The sequence below is a fragment of the Mesoplodon densirostris genome, chromosome 2 (genome assembly GCF_025265405.1).
Source record: "Mesoplodon densirostris isolate mMesDen1 chromosome 2, mMesDen1 primary haplotype, whole genome shotgun sequence".
In the NCBI taxonomy this organism is placed as follows: domain Eukaryota; kingdom Metazoa; phylum Chordata; class Mammalia; order Artiodactyla; family Ziphiidae; genus Mesoplodon; species Mesoplodon densirostris.
The window spans coordinates 76,899,931-76,914,131 of record NC_082662.1 but is presented as its reverse complement, the minus strand read 5'-3'; the positions used below and the strand labels follow the sequence as shown (position 1 = coordinate 76,914,131).

At 41.5% G+C, this 14,201-nt stretch overlaps 1 protein-coding gene and 1 long non-coding RNA gene across 2 annotated transcripts in view; one reads left to right on the top strand and one right to left on the bottom strand.

Annotated features, from left to right (window-relative positions):
* Positions 1-14,201, top strand: part of DDAH1 (dimethylarginine dimethylaminohydrolase 1) — a 153,846-nt gene that overhangs the window by 130,305 nt on the left and 9,340 nt on the right. The gene's annotated exons all lie outside the window — the stretch shown is intronic.
* On the bottom strand, positions 10,004-13,219 carry LOC132480702 (uncharacterized). Its single transcript, XR_009530672.1, has 3 exons — positions 13,130-13,219; positions 10,850-10,929; positions 10,004-10,170 (listed from the first exon to the last, which is right to left on the bottom strand). It is a non-coding gene; the product is annotated as an uncharacterized LOC132480702 (long non-coding RNA).

Genomic DNA, 14,201 nt, shown 5'->3' with positions numbered 1-14,201 from the left:
GATGAATGAGAAACAGTCTCTGCCCTCAAGACCCCTCCAGTTGAACTGGAGAAACAGGACAGTGTCGGTGTAAGATAAGGCAAACGCCTACTAAATGGCCCAAGGTCCTAGTAGAAGTGATGGGAGTTCCGAGGATGGAGTGATCACAGGAGGTGAGAGCCAAAGTCTGGGTGGACCTGAATGAGCAGCAAGCCATACACGGGCACAGAGGATGAGTAGTCACTACAAACAGGATGACTGGGGGGGATAGCTATTTTATAATCAGCAGGCAATGGCTAGAACAAGGGGTATGTGCAGGGAAAGAAAGAGATTTAAGTTCTAAGCAATAAGTTGGAGCTGATCCAAAAGTAAAGGAATTGGAGTCTTCTTATCTGCAGGCTGTGGGGAGCCACTCAAAGTTTTTTTAAGCAAAGGTGTAAAAGGTGGTGTTTCAAAAAGATCCGTCTGACATTATGCCTGGAATGATCAACAGGAAGAAAGATTAGGGGTAATAAAATTAGTTAGGTACCATACTACATTCCGGAAATAAAGGACAGGAGGGTCTGGACTGGGGAAGCAGGCGTGAAAATGAAGAGCACCGTGCAGGAGGTGAGTTCTATGTAGAGAAATAACAGAACATTGTAACTGATGGGCTTGAAAGGGCAGGGGAAAGAAAAGGAGCAGGTCAACACTTGGACAGATACTTATAGAACTCCTGTTGTATACCAGGCACTGTACTAGGCCCTAGGGAACAATGATCAACAAAATTACTTCAGAAATGACTACCAGATGGGGCACCTTTGGTGGAATTCTCGGAAAAGAGTTCAAACTCTCACTGTCACCATGAATTCAGTTCTCTCCATCAACACAGGAACAAACCACAGAAAATTGGTGGGCAGAATGTGTTGCTGGATCTCACTGAGCTGGATTCACAGTTTGAGAACTGAGCTGTACTCAGACACATCCAACTGACAGCAACTCTGGTAGACGTCCTTCGTCTAAGCTTGTAAGACACTTAATGGGGTTGGCTTCCATTTCAGTTTCCATTGGCAGCACACAGCAGCTCATCTGAATTTGGAGTCTCTGTCCTTTACCCTTTTCCATTTGTTTTTTATTATCTTTATCTACTCACAAAGCATACGAAAAAAATCACTTTAACATTTGCATGCCCTCCGTCTCCAGTGGGGTCCTATTGTTTCTTGGCTGAATTGAGTTGGCAGAAGACTGCAAAACACCCAGGATGATTTCTGCCTCATGGGATGAAACTACATCACAGCATGACCTATGTGACAGTCTCACCAGGCCAACACCAGTACTCTTGATGTGGAACGGATTAGGAAATGTGTCAGTTGAGCTGGAGGGAGAATGGTTGAGTTTTGGGTTACTGTTTCTCCGTGGACATCACATGTATTAAATGCCCTAGGTGTTGATGAGTACCCTATTGCTTGGCTGAAGGTTAATAAAGCATATGGTAAAACGTAAACACTAAATTAGAAGTGACATTTTAACCCTAAATTATTCTCCAGCTTTTTGGGAATACATCCACACTGCCAGATACAATACTGGGATTTCAGCCATCCTTAGACATAATGACATGCAAGAGAAACAAATTAAAAGTAAATTTGGGGTAGGGAGGATAAATTAGGAGTTTGGGATTAAAATATATACATATATATATATATATATATATGTATATACTATATATAAAATAGATAACCAACAAGAACCTACTTTATAGCACAGGGAACTATACTCAATATCTTGTAATAACGTATAAGGGAAAAGAATCTAAAAAAGAATATATATATTCATATATATATGAATAAGTGAATCGCTTTGTTGTATACCTGAAATTAACACAGTATTGTAAATCAACTATATTTCAATAAAAACTTTTTTAATTGTAAAAAAAATAAATTTGCCACCGCCTTCTTGCAAAACCACTCCAGAAATACTACCCTGCTCTTAATAATTGCTTACTGTTTCTCCTTGTTTTCATCTTTCAAAATGTCACATTAGTCCAGCAATCTTTAAGAGTATTTCTAAATCTGTTTTTCATTTATGGTCACTGGATGCTGCAGTTGGGTCCCGGTATTACCCAAACACTACCTGTCTACAGATGTAAAAAGCTTTAGAGATAAATAGGTTACAACAAGCCATTCCCTTTTATCTCTTTCTGAAGTGGAACCAAGTTCAAAGCCGTGACCACAAATCCAGAGGTGACTCTTGGTACAGAGTTTCAAAAAAAAAGCCTATTAGGAGCTAAATAAAAGAGGTTGAATCTGTTACATTCTGTGCACATTTTCTAATCGTCCATTTCTTTTTCCATCCATACCCTGGCAAGTGATAATAGTTCAGTATAGATTAGCTACTAGTAGTTGTAATATTGGTAGTGGTAATATGTGTGATGATGATGTTAATTTAATTTGAAAACCCTAAGTTAGTGGTTTTTAAACTTTAGTGTACCCAAGAATCACACAGAGTGCACATTTGAAACGCACATCACACTTCTGGGGTTCACCACAAGAAATTCTGATTCGGCAACCCTGGAGTGGAGCCCAGGAACCACTGCATGATTCAGAGGCAGGTAATCTGTAGACCACACTGTGAGAAGCACTGACTCTGTCTGGAGTTCACCAGACATCAGTTTCTATACATTAACATTTGAGGGCAGGGGGAGAAGATTCATGCTAAAAGTAAATTGCATGTGTCTTTGGACAGGAAATGCCATCTAATATTCAGAATAATATCTTATTGAATAACATAACTAGCACTTCAGAGAAATAACTCTCATGTAATAGAAAACCATGCAAAACTTCACTAGATTATTGAAATACAAGTGCCTATGAAAAGCTAATTTTCTTTAAAATACTGTGTCTTTTTTTTTTTTTTTTTTTTTTTTTTTGCGGTACGCGGGCCTCTCACTGCTGTGGCCTCTCCCGTTGCGGAGCACAGGCTCCGGACGCACAGGCCCAGCGGCCATGGCTCACGGGCCCAGCCGCTCCGCGGCATGTGGGATCTTCCCGGACCGGGGCACGAACCCGTGTCCCCTGCATCGGCAGGCAGACTCTCAACCACTGCGCCACCAGGGAAGCCAAAAATACTGTGTCTTTTTAGGGGGAAATTCTTCCAGAATAAACGATATCATGTGTTCCATCTAGTGCCTTTCTCTCTGTTGATAACATTTGCATATTAAAATACAGTATATGTGCAGTGAGGGCTTATTGCTCTAATTCTCATTAGGCACGTAGGCTCTTAGACTTGAATAGAAAAGTCTGAAGGTGTGAAGTCCTGTGGCTTGAAAACAAGCAGGATACTAAATTCTTCAAGTAGGAATAGTGGAAAGAGGAAGGAAACTCAGATGTTTACTTGGGTAGGAAGTTGTGTGGTCCCATCCATGAGCTTGTTAGGGAGAATTTGAGAAGGGCCCCTGGAGAGCACCCAAAGCTGATTAAAGCTGGATCTTCAGTAACAAGTATTGATTGCACAGAAGGATGTGTCACAAGCGCCAACTGGCAGCTCTTCTTTGCTCTTCACTGAAGGTTGAGCTCTGAGTGAATGTGTCTTATAGGAAATTGCATCAGGAGATTTTAGGAGGATTTTAAGAGTTACTGAAATGCCAAAATGCACTGCTGAAAGATCATTCATTCATTCAGTCAACATGTAACGAGTATGTATTGAGCACCTACCCCATGCCAAGCCCTGCACAGAGAGCCAGTGATGTGACTGTGCCTCACTGGAAGCTTCTAATAATCATCTGTCTGCCTGAGATGACTTGGATACCTTGAATCAATTAAATCCAAACAGTATGTCAATCACCTAAAGGGGCGGAGGTCAAAATATGAATAGTGGGGATGTAAAAAATATTACTCTCTGAACCAATTGATGACAGTCAGTTGCCTTCTCCGACTTCCATACTACCCTTTCTTCTTATTAACTGAACCTTGAATTTTAAATGAGCACATCTCCAGGACTTCCCTGGTGGTTCAGTGGTTAAGAATTCGCCTGCCAATGCAGGGGACACGGGTTCAAGCCCTGGTCCAGGAAGATCCCATATGCTGTGGAGAAACTAAGCCCATGCACCACAACTACTGAGCCTGTACTCTAGAGCCCGTGAGCCACAACTACTGAGCCCGCGTGCCACAACTACTGAAGCCCACATGCCTAGAGCCTGTGCTCTGCAACAAGAGAAACCACCACAATGAGAAGCACAAGCACCACAACAAAGAGTAGCCCCCGCTCGCCACAACTAGAGAAAGCCTGCACGCAGCAACGAAGACCCAACACAGCCATAAATAAATAAATAAATTTATTTAAAATATATATATATGAGCACATTGCCACTTGGAATAACGTCCACATTTCTCAGCTTTCTTTGTCCTACGTGTAACAATGAGACTAAGTATTGCCTGATGATGTGATAGTAGAGGTGCTCTGTATGAGATCCAGGAAGCCTGGATTTGAAAGGAAAGAGTTGTGCCCTTCTTGCCTTCCTGAATCTTGAGAAAGGGATGTGATAGTTAGAGCATAAGCAACTATTTTATACCATGAGGACAAGGGCTGTATCCCAGGTATGACACAGCAAAAAGCTAGAAGAACTTCAGCCCATGATGACTGTCAAGTCACTATACTGTGCTACAACCTCAAAACACCTTTCACATGAGAGAGAAATAAACTTTTAAAAGTTGTTTTGAGGGGGCAGGTACTTTCTGTCACAACCAAATTTAGTTCTCAGTGATAAAAAACTATCTTCACTAGCCATGAACAGAAAACCCTGTTCAAGCTGGCCGAAACAGTGGAGGAGAGTTACTGGTCCATGTAGTTCTGAAGTAATACAGACTTTAGGGTAGGTTTAATGGGTCTGCTTAGTGATGCTGTCAAAGAACCAGATTCCTTTCCTCTCTCTTCACCTTCCACAGATGAGCTTCATTATAAAGCTGACTTCTCTTCAGGGGAGCACAGTGGTTGCCAGCAGCTCCTGGCTACTTGCCTCTTCATACAGGGAGGGGGACATCAGTCCTCTCAGAAAAGTAAGGAAGCTTCTTTCAGATCTTGTCCATTCTTATTAGTCCAAACCGATCATCTGTCCATCCCTGAGCCACTAATATAACCAGAGGGTGAATACCTCTGGAGCTGCAGTTTCCTGACTGCATCGAGGCACACTGGGGCACCACAAACAAACTCACAGGGGCACCATGGCAGAAATTTAAAATTTTCAAAAAGAACACAGATATACCTGGCAGACATAACAACACAATTCTACTCTTAAGTTGTTTGGACCTAACTACTTAATAAACAAAAGTGTTAGATTTGTAGGGGTTTATTTTATTTGTTGGTTTGGGTTTGGGTTTCATTTTTTCTTTCTTGGCCTAAAGGCACCATGAAAATATTAATGAGACACTTACAGGTACTGTGAACCAAGAAAGGAACCTTTGGCCTCGAGTCTCAGTCCTGGAATCAGAGGTGGAATTAGCTTCCCCCAGATTATGGGGGCTGCACAGAGAGGTGTGGAGTTACAAGTGAAAACTGGGGTGATTGCTAAGAAAGCAGAGAATAGACGTGTGGGAGGCAACTTGGAAGAGCTAAACCCTGCATTCTTCTTACGGAGAGAATTGCCTTTGTTTAGGAAAATACAATAAGTCCTTTGGGGTGAAAGGTGAGACCCTTGAAGGCTTGGGATCAGCAGGACATAATACAGCAAAAGAGAAAGCAAAACTGACCTTTGTTAGAAGTCATAGGAATGTGGAGTTAGGGAAAGAGGAGAGAAAAGGGAAAGAGAAAAGATCTGAACCACAAACCAGAGTTGTCAAGTCTTTGAAGAACACCAGCATTTCGTGTTCTATATTAAGTGCCTATATTACTGCAATGCTCCAACCTGCCAAACTTGAGAAAAATCTATTACCCAGGTGAATAGGGTTTTCTTTTTTGGGCAATCAAAGAAAGGCTGAGGTCCCTGCTTATGCTGACATCATTTAAAAGAGAAATAGCACCTGTAAAATAATTGTGTCTCTGCAGGGATCTAATTCAGTGGATCCAGAGACAACAGGAGAATAACCTTCCTCCTTTCCCCTACCACCCTCTGCCCCCAAATTAGTAGAAATTATAGACAGGGCACAGAATAGTGGTTCTCAATCCTGTCTACATATTTAGAGTCACCTGGGGAAGCATTTAAAAAGAAACAGTGACGTTTTTCCCCAACCTAGACCAAGTAAATAAAAAATCTCTACGGTTGGGGCTCAGAAATCTATATATTTTTTAAAGCTCCCCAGATGATTCTAACGTGTAGCCAAGGTTGAGAACCACTGGTCTAGGACATTCCACAAATCAAGGAATAGATCTTGAAGGGAAGAGAGACTCCTTAACTTGGGAGTGGAGGAGGGGTTGATATGGTTCCTCTTTGTCCCACTTAAATTCTTTTTTTTTTCTTAATTTATTTTATTTATTTTTGGCTGCATTGGGTCTTCATTGCTGCACGCAGGCTTTCTCTAGTTGAGGCGAGCGGGGGCTACTCTTCATTGCGGTGAGCGGGCTTCTCATTGCGGTGGCTTCTCTTGTTGCAGAACACGGGCTCTAGGCAGGCAGGCTTCAGTAGTTGTGGCTCACAGGCTCAGTAGTTGTGGCTCACGGGCTTCAGCAGTTGTGGCACATGGGCTCAGTAGTTGTGGCTCATGGGCTCTAGAGCGCAGGCTGAGTAGTTGTGGCACACGGGCTTAGTTGCTCCGTGGCATGTGGGATCTTCCCAGACCAGGGCTCGAACCCGTGTCCCCTGCATTGGCAGGTGGATTCTCAACCACTGAGCCACCAGGGAAGCCCCATGTCCCACTTAAATTCTCTCCACCAAACCAAGATCACTATAAAAGGCCTGGACCGAGTCGTGAAATCCAGGATCTAGTCCTAGCTTTGCAGTTCACTACCTTTGCGTGATTTGAGGTAAGTCACTTAATTTTTTATCTCTCCGAACCTCTGTAAAAGAGAAGTGGGCTTGATAAAATGACATCACTTTCCCAAGTTCTCAGAGTACCTTATCAGCATTCACTGTCTGACACTAACAAAGGCCAAATCAGAAGGAAACCACGATTTATCCTCCCCATTTCAGAAACGTAAAACCTGAAATGCAGAGAGCCCAGGTAACTCCCCACACAAGAGTAGGTGAGGTGAGGACGGCTGCTTTCTTCATCAACCATGGTTTGCTTGTCATTTACAGGGGATTTGGGTTTCTTGTACAGGATATGTGGGGACAACAGTGTTTTTCTTAAATACCAATCCATTTCTTATCAGGGATCTTATTAACTCAGAGGAAGAATAGAAGAGTAAACGGTATACTTATTTGGAAGTTAGATTTCCTTCTCTTTCTTTTTCTGGTTGTTTTTCCTGCTGTCTCCCATAAGTATCTGCTCTTCTTTTAAAATATAAATAGATTTGATAGCTTTCTCCTAAAGACAGTGGTTCTCAACCAGAGACAAATTTGCCCCTCCCTCCCGCCCAGGCGAGCATCCAACAATATCTGGAGATATTTTTGTCATAATGTGGGGGGCGGGGAAGTGGATGCTCCTGGCATGTATTGGGTAGAAGCCAGGGATGCTGCTAAATATCCTACAATACGCAGGACAGTCCTCACAACAAAGAATTATCCAGCCCAAAATGTCAATAGTGCTGAGGTTAAGAAAACCCATCCTAAAACGTGAATGAGATTTGTCACCCCTGTTTGACAGAAATTTCAGTTTCTGAGCATATCACAGTTAAGGTGCTTTTATCCCTGATGCATTTAGCGACAGCAGTGACTCCTGAAGGTCAAGTAGCTCATGACAGCAAGAGTGTTCTTCAGTAGGAGGGAATTAAATAGCTATATAAAATCCCAATATTTATTCAGTTTTTGTGTAACATCATTTACAGGCATTGGAACTACTTATGGGCAAAAATGTCATAACTGTAAGACAATCACAGAAATTGCCTTCACGAGTACAAAACCTGCAGAGGCTTTTGTTACCAGACTTTGAGAGAAGTGGACTCTGGGACCCCTAGAAATTGAGATGTTCAGGCTCCTTCACTGACAAGTTCAGTGAGAGATAAACAGGTTTTGTTTTAAGTATGTGTATGTGTAAAAAATGATCTGAAGGACTCACATCAAACTTAATAGTGGTTTCCCATAGGGAAAGGGAGAAGAGAAAAGAGAAAGATGGGATAGAGGGGGAGAAACAGGACTTCATCTTTTTTTTATAAATCAGCTTTATTGAAATATAATTTCCATACAATAAAATTCACAAGCTTTAAATGTGCAATTCAGTGAGCTTGAAAAATGTATACAGTTGCGTTAAGTCCAATAGAACTTTTAATTTTTCATATTTGAATCTTGTACAAGAAATTTCTGTTTTGTATTGTTTATAATTTGTATTTTGGTTTATAATTTAAAAACATGTTTTTAGAGGAACTGTTCGAAATTATGTAATCATACCACCCCTCATTTTGTAAAAGTGGCTTACAAAGATGCATGAAGCATAGCAAAATAACATAACTGGAAATGAAAGGGATGTAAAAGGAGAAACAATAAATTTAAACTGGAGCCAAGTTTAAGAATGCAAACCATGAATTCTCATTTCCCCTTTACACGTAGGACATTCAGACTTTAAGCTTCCAGTCAGTCATCTTCTCTTATATGTTTGAGAACTTCATTGAATTTAGGCTCCTATTTAGCAAATCCAATTTGCTCTCCTTCCTTTTAAGTATTCATGATAACTTATACCATCAGTGTTTTTCATAAGCTCATTGAAGGCTAACCCCCAAATATTGTTTGCCCATGAGAAACCAAGAGTTACGTGAGCCAAGTTTTAAAACTAAAGTTATCCTTGGTACTAACAAAGAAGGTAGAGAGTGACTTAAGGTAACTTTCTATGAAAAGCCAACTTCTGCTGAAATTCAGAAACCAAGTCTTGTAAAACCATGAAGTCCCCTGTGTAGGGCAGCAGTTGCTGGAGCCAGCTTCTACTAGCTTACCAGGGTCAGTTGTTACATTCTGGGGAATTTTGACAGCTGGTTGTTAAACACATCAATTATTAAAAATCAGATTACATAAACTTATGATTAAATAAATTTCATTAAAAACAAAGGTAATAAATATTTAAAACTCATCCCTTCCTAATTATATGACTACATTTTACCATTAGCTGTGCTCTTACAGTTATTTACATCTGTTTATGTGTGTATGGTGATGTCATGTAACAGTGTGCCCATGCACATCCCTTCCCAATGCCATATTCAGATGTCACTTTGGTAACTTGAAATTGCCTATGGTGAGAATGTTTGCACCACAGAAATCAGCAAATCTACAAAACAGGACTTGATTTATCATTTTATTGATTGTCTAGACATAAGAAAGTGATGGGGAAATTTTTAGTCACGCAGATTAAACTTAAAAATGTGGACTTCCCTGGTGGCACAGTGGTTGAGGGTCCGCCTGCCAATGCAGGGGACACGGGTTCGTGCCCTGGTCCGGGAGGATCCCACGTGCTGTGGAGCGGCTGGGCCCGTGAGCCATGGCCGCTGAGCCTGCATGTCCGGAGCCTGTGCTCCGCAGCGGGAGAGGCCACAACAGTGAGAGGCCCGTGTACCACAAAAAAAAAAGAAAAAAAAAAGTGTCGTGTGTAACCATTACATTGAGGGAAAAATGAGGAAATATTCTTCCAGTACTCAAAACTACTATGCACTTCAGCAAAGAAGTCCCTCACATCATTGCCAAACAAGTAAATTTCCAATATATGTCTTCATTGTTTCATTTGTCTTACTCATTAGTGTAAACAAAATATCACCCAGCAGCCATGTTGGAACTACAATGATTTGTCAATTGCAACTATTAGGTTGGCCTCAAATGCACAAGCTCTGCAAAAATCAACAGAAGCATTCTGTGAGAATCAATTGACAATATGAAATTTATAGTCAACAGTATTGAAATTTTTATTATTATTTATAAATTGTAAAGGATGCTACCCATCCTTTATATCAGTAAAATTTATAATAAACTTCTGTAGGTATATAATGCATATGTTTCCCCCCATATTTACCAGCACATTATTGCCTGGAGCTGAAGATCTCAGGGCACTAAACATATGCTAAAGACTTTTTTCTTTGGCGCCCAGGCTAAGAGTACAGTTAGGTAGAGCGATATAGTTGAAAGTCCCAATGATGATTTTCTTCACACTATTGCAGAAAAAAAAAAAAAAAAAAAAAAAAAGAATGTTCTTTCCTGTGCATAGACTCTTTCCTAACCCCCAGGCAACCCTTTCACAAATGGCCAAGCAGACTGGGCAGAGGATTTTGAATGTCTCAAAGCAAAACAATTACAATTATTGCAAGGAAAATGTTTGAATGTGTGCCTTACTGATGAGATAACCAAGGAATCATTTGCTCATACAGAGACTAAGCATTAATCCACCAGTGGTGGGGTCTGAGTGAACAGGGCTGGTCCTGGGCATCATTGCAGAGTGTGTGTGTTTGGCCGTTTCTCATCTCTTACCTTAGAGCTTACCCCTCTACTGCTCTAGAGGTGATAACGCCTCTTCACCCACTGTCTTTTTCCATTCCCAAAGGCTTTGCTCTTCCTTCATCTACTTAAAAAATAGAGTAGCTAACTCTGGAAACCAACCTATGTAGTCTAGTAGCAAACTCGGATGACTTCAGAGGCCAGACCTTCTCTGTCTAAAATGCACTTAAATGCAAACTTTTCAATATATGTGCATGTCAAATAAATTGTATCTACAAGAAAAATTAGCCCACAGGCTGTCAGTTAGTGAGCTCCGAGTCTAATCTTTCAAGGGCTATTGGCAAGGTGGTAGATTGGTGTGACAGGAAAAAGGTGGGCATTTGGAGGCTGACTCACCTGGACCTGAATCCTGGATTTCTGTGTTAATGCATGACCTTGGAAAAATTACTGAATTATCTGAACCTTGGCTTTCTTATCTGTAAAATGAATTGTTAAAGAAAGAAATAAGTGAAGATAGATAAACCATCAATAAAGAGAAGATAGCTCAATAAACATTCCAATTCTTTCTTGCTATTGAATGACCCAGGGGAAACTGAAAGAGCACCCAGCTCCCAATACCCGAGGAAGTTAATTTTTGATGATATTTTAGGAGCTGAATTTAGGGTGCAGGTATCTGAAGAAACATAGCCAGGGCATGACCTCAGTAGCGAAGTAGGCAGCTGTCTACTGTACTTATTCAAGACATAAGAATAAGACTGTGGGAGATTTGCTTCTGCTACAGAACTAGTCTTAGAGAAGCATGGCAGGGGTAAGAAGGGAAGGTAGGATGCCAGACTTTGCATTTTGGAAGTACTTTGGTCTGATTTTTTTCCTCTCCACTCCTTGAGTCAAAAACTTAAATCAGGGCTGTGACTACCCATAGAAGCTCCCCTTGTTCCTTCTGCCTATGCCCTGCTCCCCAGCCCTCCGCAGAGCTCAGAGTGGTCCTGTAAGAGTGGGGGGGGGGTTCCCAGCCTTCCACAGAAACCACTGTGTTTGAAGATTCCTTCCAGAAATGGTTTATGTGACTTGTGGTTATAGTTTGAATAGTAGAAGAATTCTTTCCTCTACATTTTCACATGTGCCATATGATCTGAGTAAAGCAGCAGCTCCAAACATGAGATAATATGTGGAGGAAATGTCAGCTAGCTTGGAAGGGAATATTTGGCATTGAAAGTTTGCCCAGATTCAACTAAAAAGAACCATGTAACCTCATTCTTAGGATCACAGCCCATCAATTCAGAGAGGTTGTTTAAAAGACAACCTCTCTCAGGTTATGTTCATTTTGAGCTGATCCATGGAAAAACCATTAAAAAATGAAAACAGGGCTTCCCTGGTGGCGCAGCGGTTGAGAGTTCGCCTGCCGATGCAAGGGACACGGGTTCGTGCCACAGTCTGGGAAGATCCCACATGCCGCGGAGCAGCTGGGCCCACGCGCCATGGCCGCTGAGCCTGCGCGTCCGGAGCCTGTGCTCCGCAACGGGAGAGGCCACAACAGTGAGAGGCCCGCATACCGCAAAAAAAAAAAAAAAAATAGAAAAGAAAAGAAAACATGATATCAATTCTAGAATGTTATTCATAGCTGTTTGACTCAACCTTAAAAGGACTGCAAGGACTTGATGCCTGGTGTATTGTCAGACTCTCAATAAACTGTTGATGGATAGGTGGATAAATAAATGTATGAATAATTTTAGATATCCAGGAGCAATGAAAATTGTGCTTGAGCATCATATATTGTATATCTCAATAGAATCTATAATGAGTTGCTTTATTGAGTTGGCTCCATTTTGATATGCTGAGATGAATACATATGTATATTTCATAGGAAGATCAATTATGAGCAAGCCAAAAATGTGCTCTTTTTCCTAAACATCTTTAAATACGTTCTGTATAACTTTGCTTCGGTATTTGACCAATGCATCCTACATTGTTCTGTGAAACAACATAGCCTGGGAATTTTTTCAGAATAATTGATGTACTACAAAGAAACCATGAGTAACAAGTGGGAGAATGAAACTGCCTTCCAGACTTCTGGATGAGAAAATTCCCAGAAATGTTGGAAACTGCTGGAAATGCCTGGTTGTTAATGCAACTAGCCATGCAAATTATCTTGGGCTGGAAGCCAGACATTTCCCACTCTGTTTTGTGACAGCTCCCCTCTGGGGAGCAAGGCCGGTTCCTCCAATCTAGCAGCTGTGTAACAGACCACCACAACGTGGCCAAGATGATTCTCAGAGCCGTTTCCTCTCACGGCTGCGTGCCTTCTTTGTTAAAGAGAAGCCTCTGTCAGGAGTGAGGCTGACTTTCTTTTTACTGCTAGTTTACCCTTGACCTACCTTAAATTATAGATTATCATCTCCTGAAGGCAGAATCCGTGACCAAGTTACCTTTGCATCTCTTTCCCGTTCCCACCTCCCACTGCCATCGCGCCCGGCCTGAAGGGGGCGCTCCAAGAGGACAGTTGAATTGAACGGAACACCAATTGTATCCAGTCCTGATGATATTCAATAATTACTCTCTTTTACACAAAGTGGAATAACTCCTTCAGGAAATGGCAGAAATCAGAAAAGACATTTAGAGCAGCGACTTAACCTCTCAGATACTCCCCCAAAGCCCTGTAGAACTGCTGCGTGTTACCCGGAGTCCGGGGCCTCTCGGGAACTTGTGGCGTGGGGACGGATTAGCGGTTTTCTCCTTTCCATGCTGGCTCCCAGCTCAGCCAGAAGCAGGAAGTATAGCCCCCGGCGTTAAAAGAACACTTTACACACAACTCTGGAGCAATACACCGCCTCCACCCCTTTTTAGGAAAAAATGTTGGGACATGGAACTAAACAGCCTAGCAACCACATTCTCGGAATATTTGAAATGATACTCATCTTTTAACAAAGGCTTCTGTGCATCCACAAAGCGGAAGCAGACCCTGTTCCTCCGCCTCACGCTGGCTCTGTCCTTGGGAGCCTGAGCTCTTTGAGATGATGCCCTGCCAGACGGGCGGGGAGCACATCCTCACATCCTCGCAGTGCCATTCCAACACCACAGGGGAGAGATGCTAGAGAGACACAGTCTCCTGAACCATTTTCTGTGTATTCCCCTCTGGATGGCAAGCGCCCTGCATTGTGTATATACATGCGTCTTCTGAACCCAGCCATAAATAAATGCAAGCTGTCTTATTCAGACAATAACAACGTATAAGAGAAAGAAAAACAATCACTAACAGGAAAAGAAAAACCTGTTCTTTGTCCCAAAAGAGAGAAACCCTTTGTGTTCAGAATAAACACCTTTAGCTTTTTCATGGAAAAGATGTATTTTTTGTTTATTATCTATAGTTACCACTTCCTAAATCCTTTTAGTTTAGAAAGACTATGCCTGACAGAGCTTTTGTATTTTTCTTTCCACAGTTAAGCAGAGCCATTCACTGCTCCAAACAGGGTCTGTTCTAGTATTAAAAGTCATTTCTTTTGGCACAGATTTTAACCTGTCTTAAAATGATAACCATGTAGTCTTGATAAATTATTTGAAAAGCTTCTCCTAAGGTGGCTTTGGTGGTTTTGTTAAGACATTTATTTTAAGAGTATCTCTCAATAGAATTTATGAGTGAATTACTTTATGTATTCCCAGCATTAAATTATTTCTGCTCTAAGAATATTATAACTCCTTTCCTCACAGTGATGAAAAGAATGAAACTATCCTCAAACGGTGCTAGGTTGGG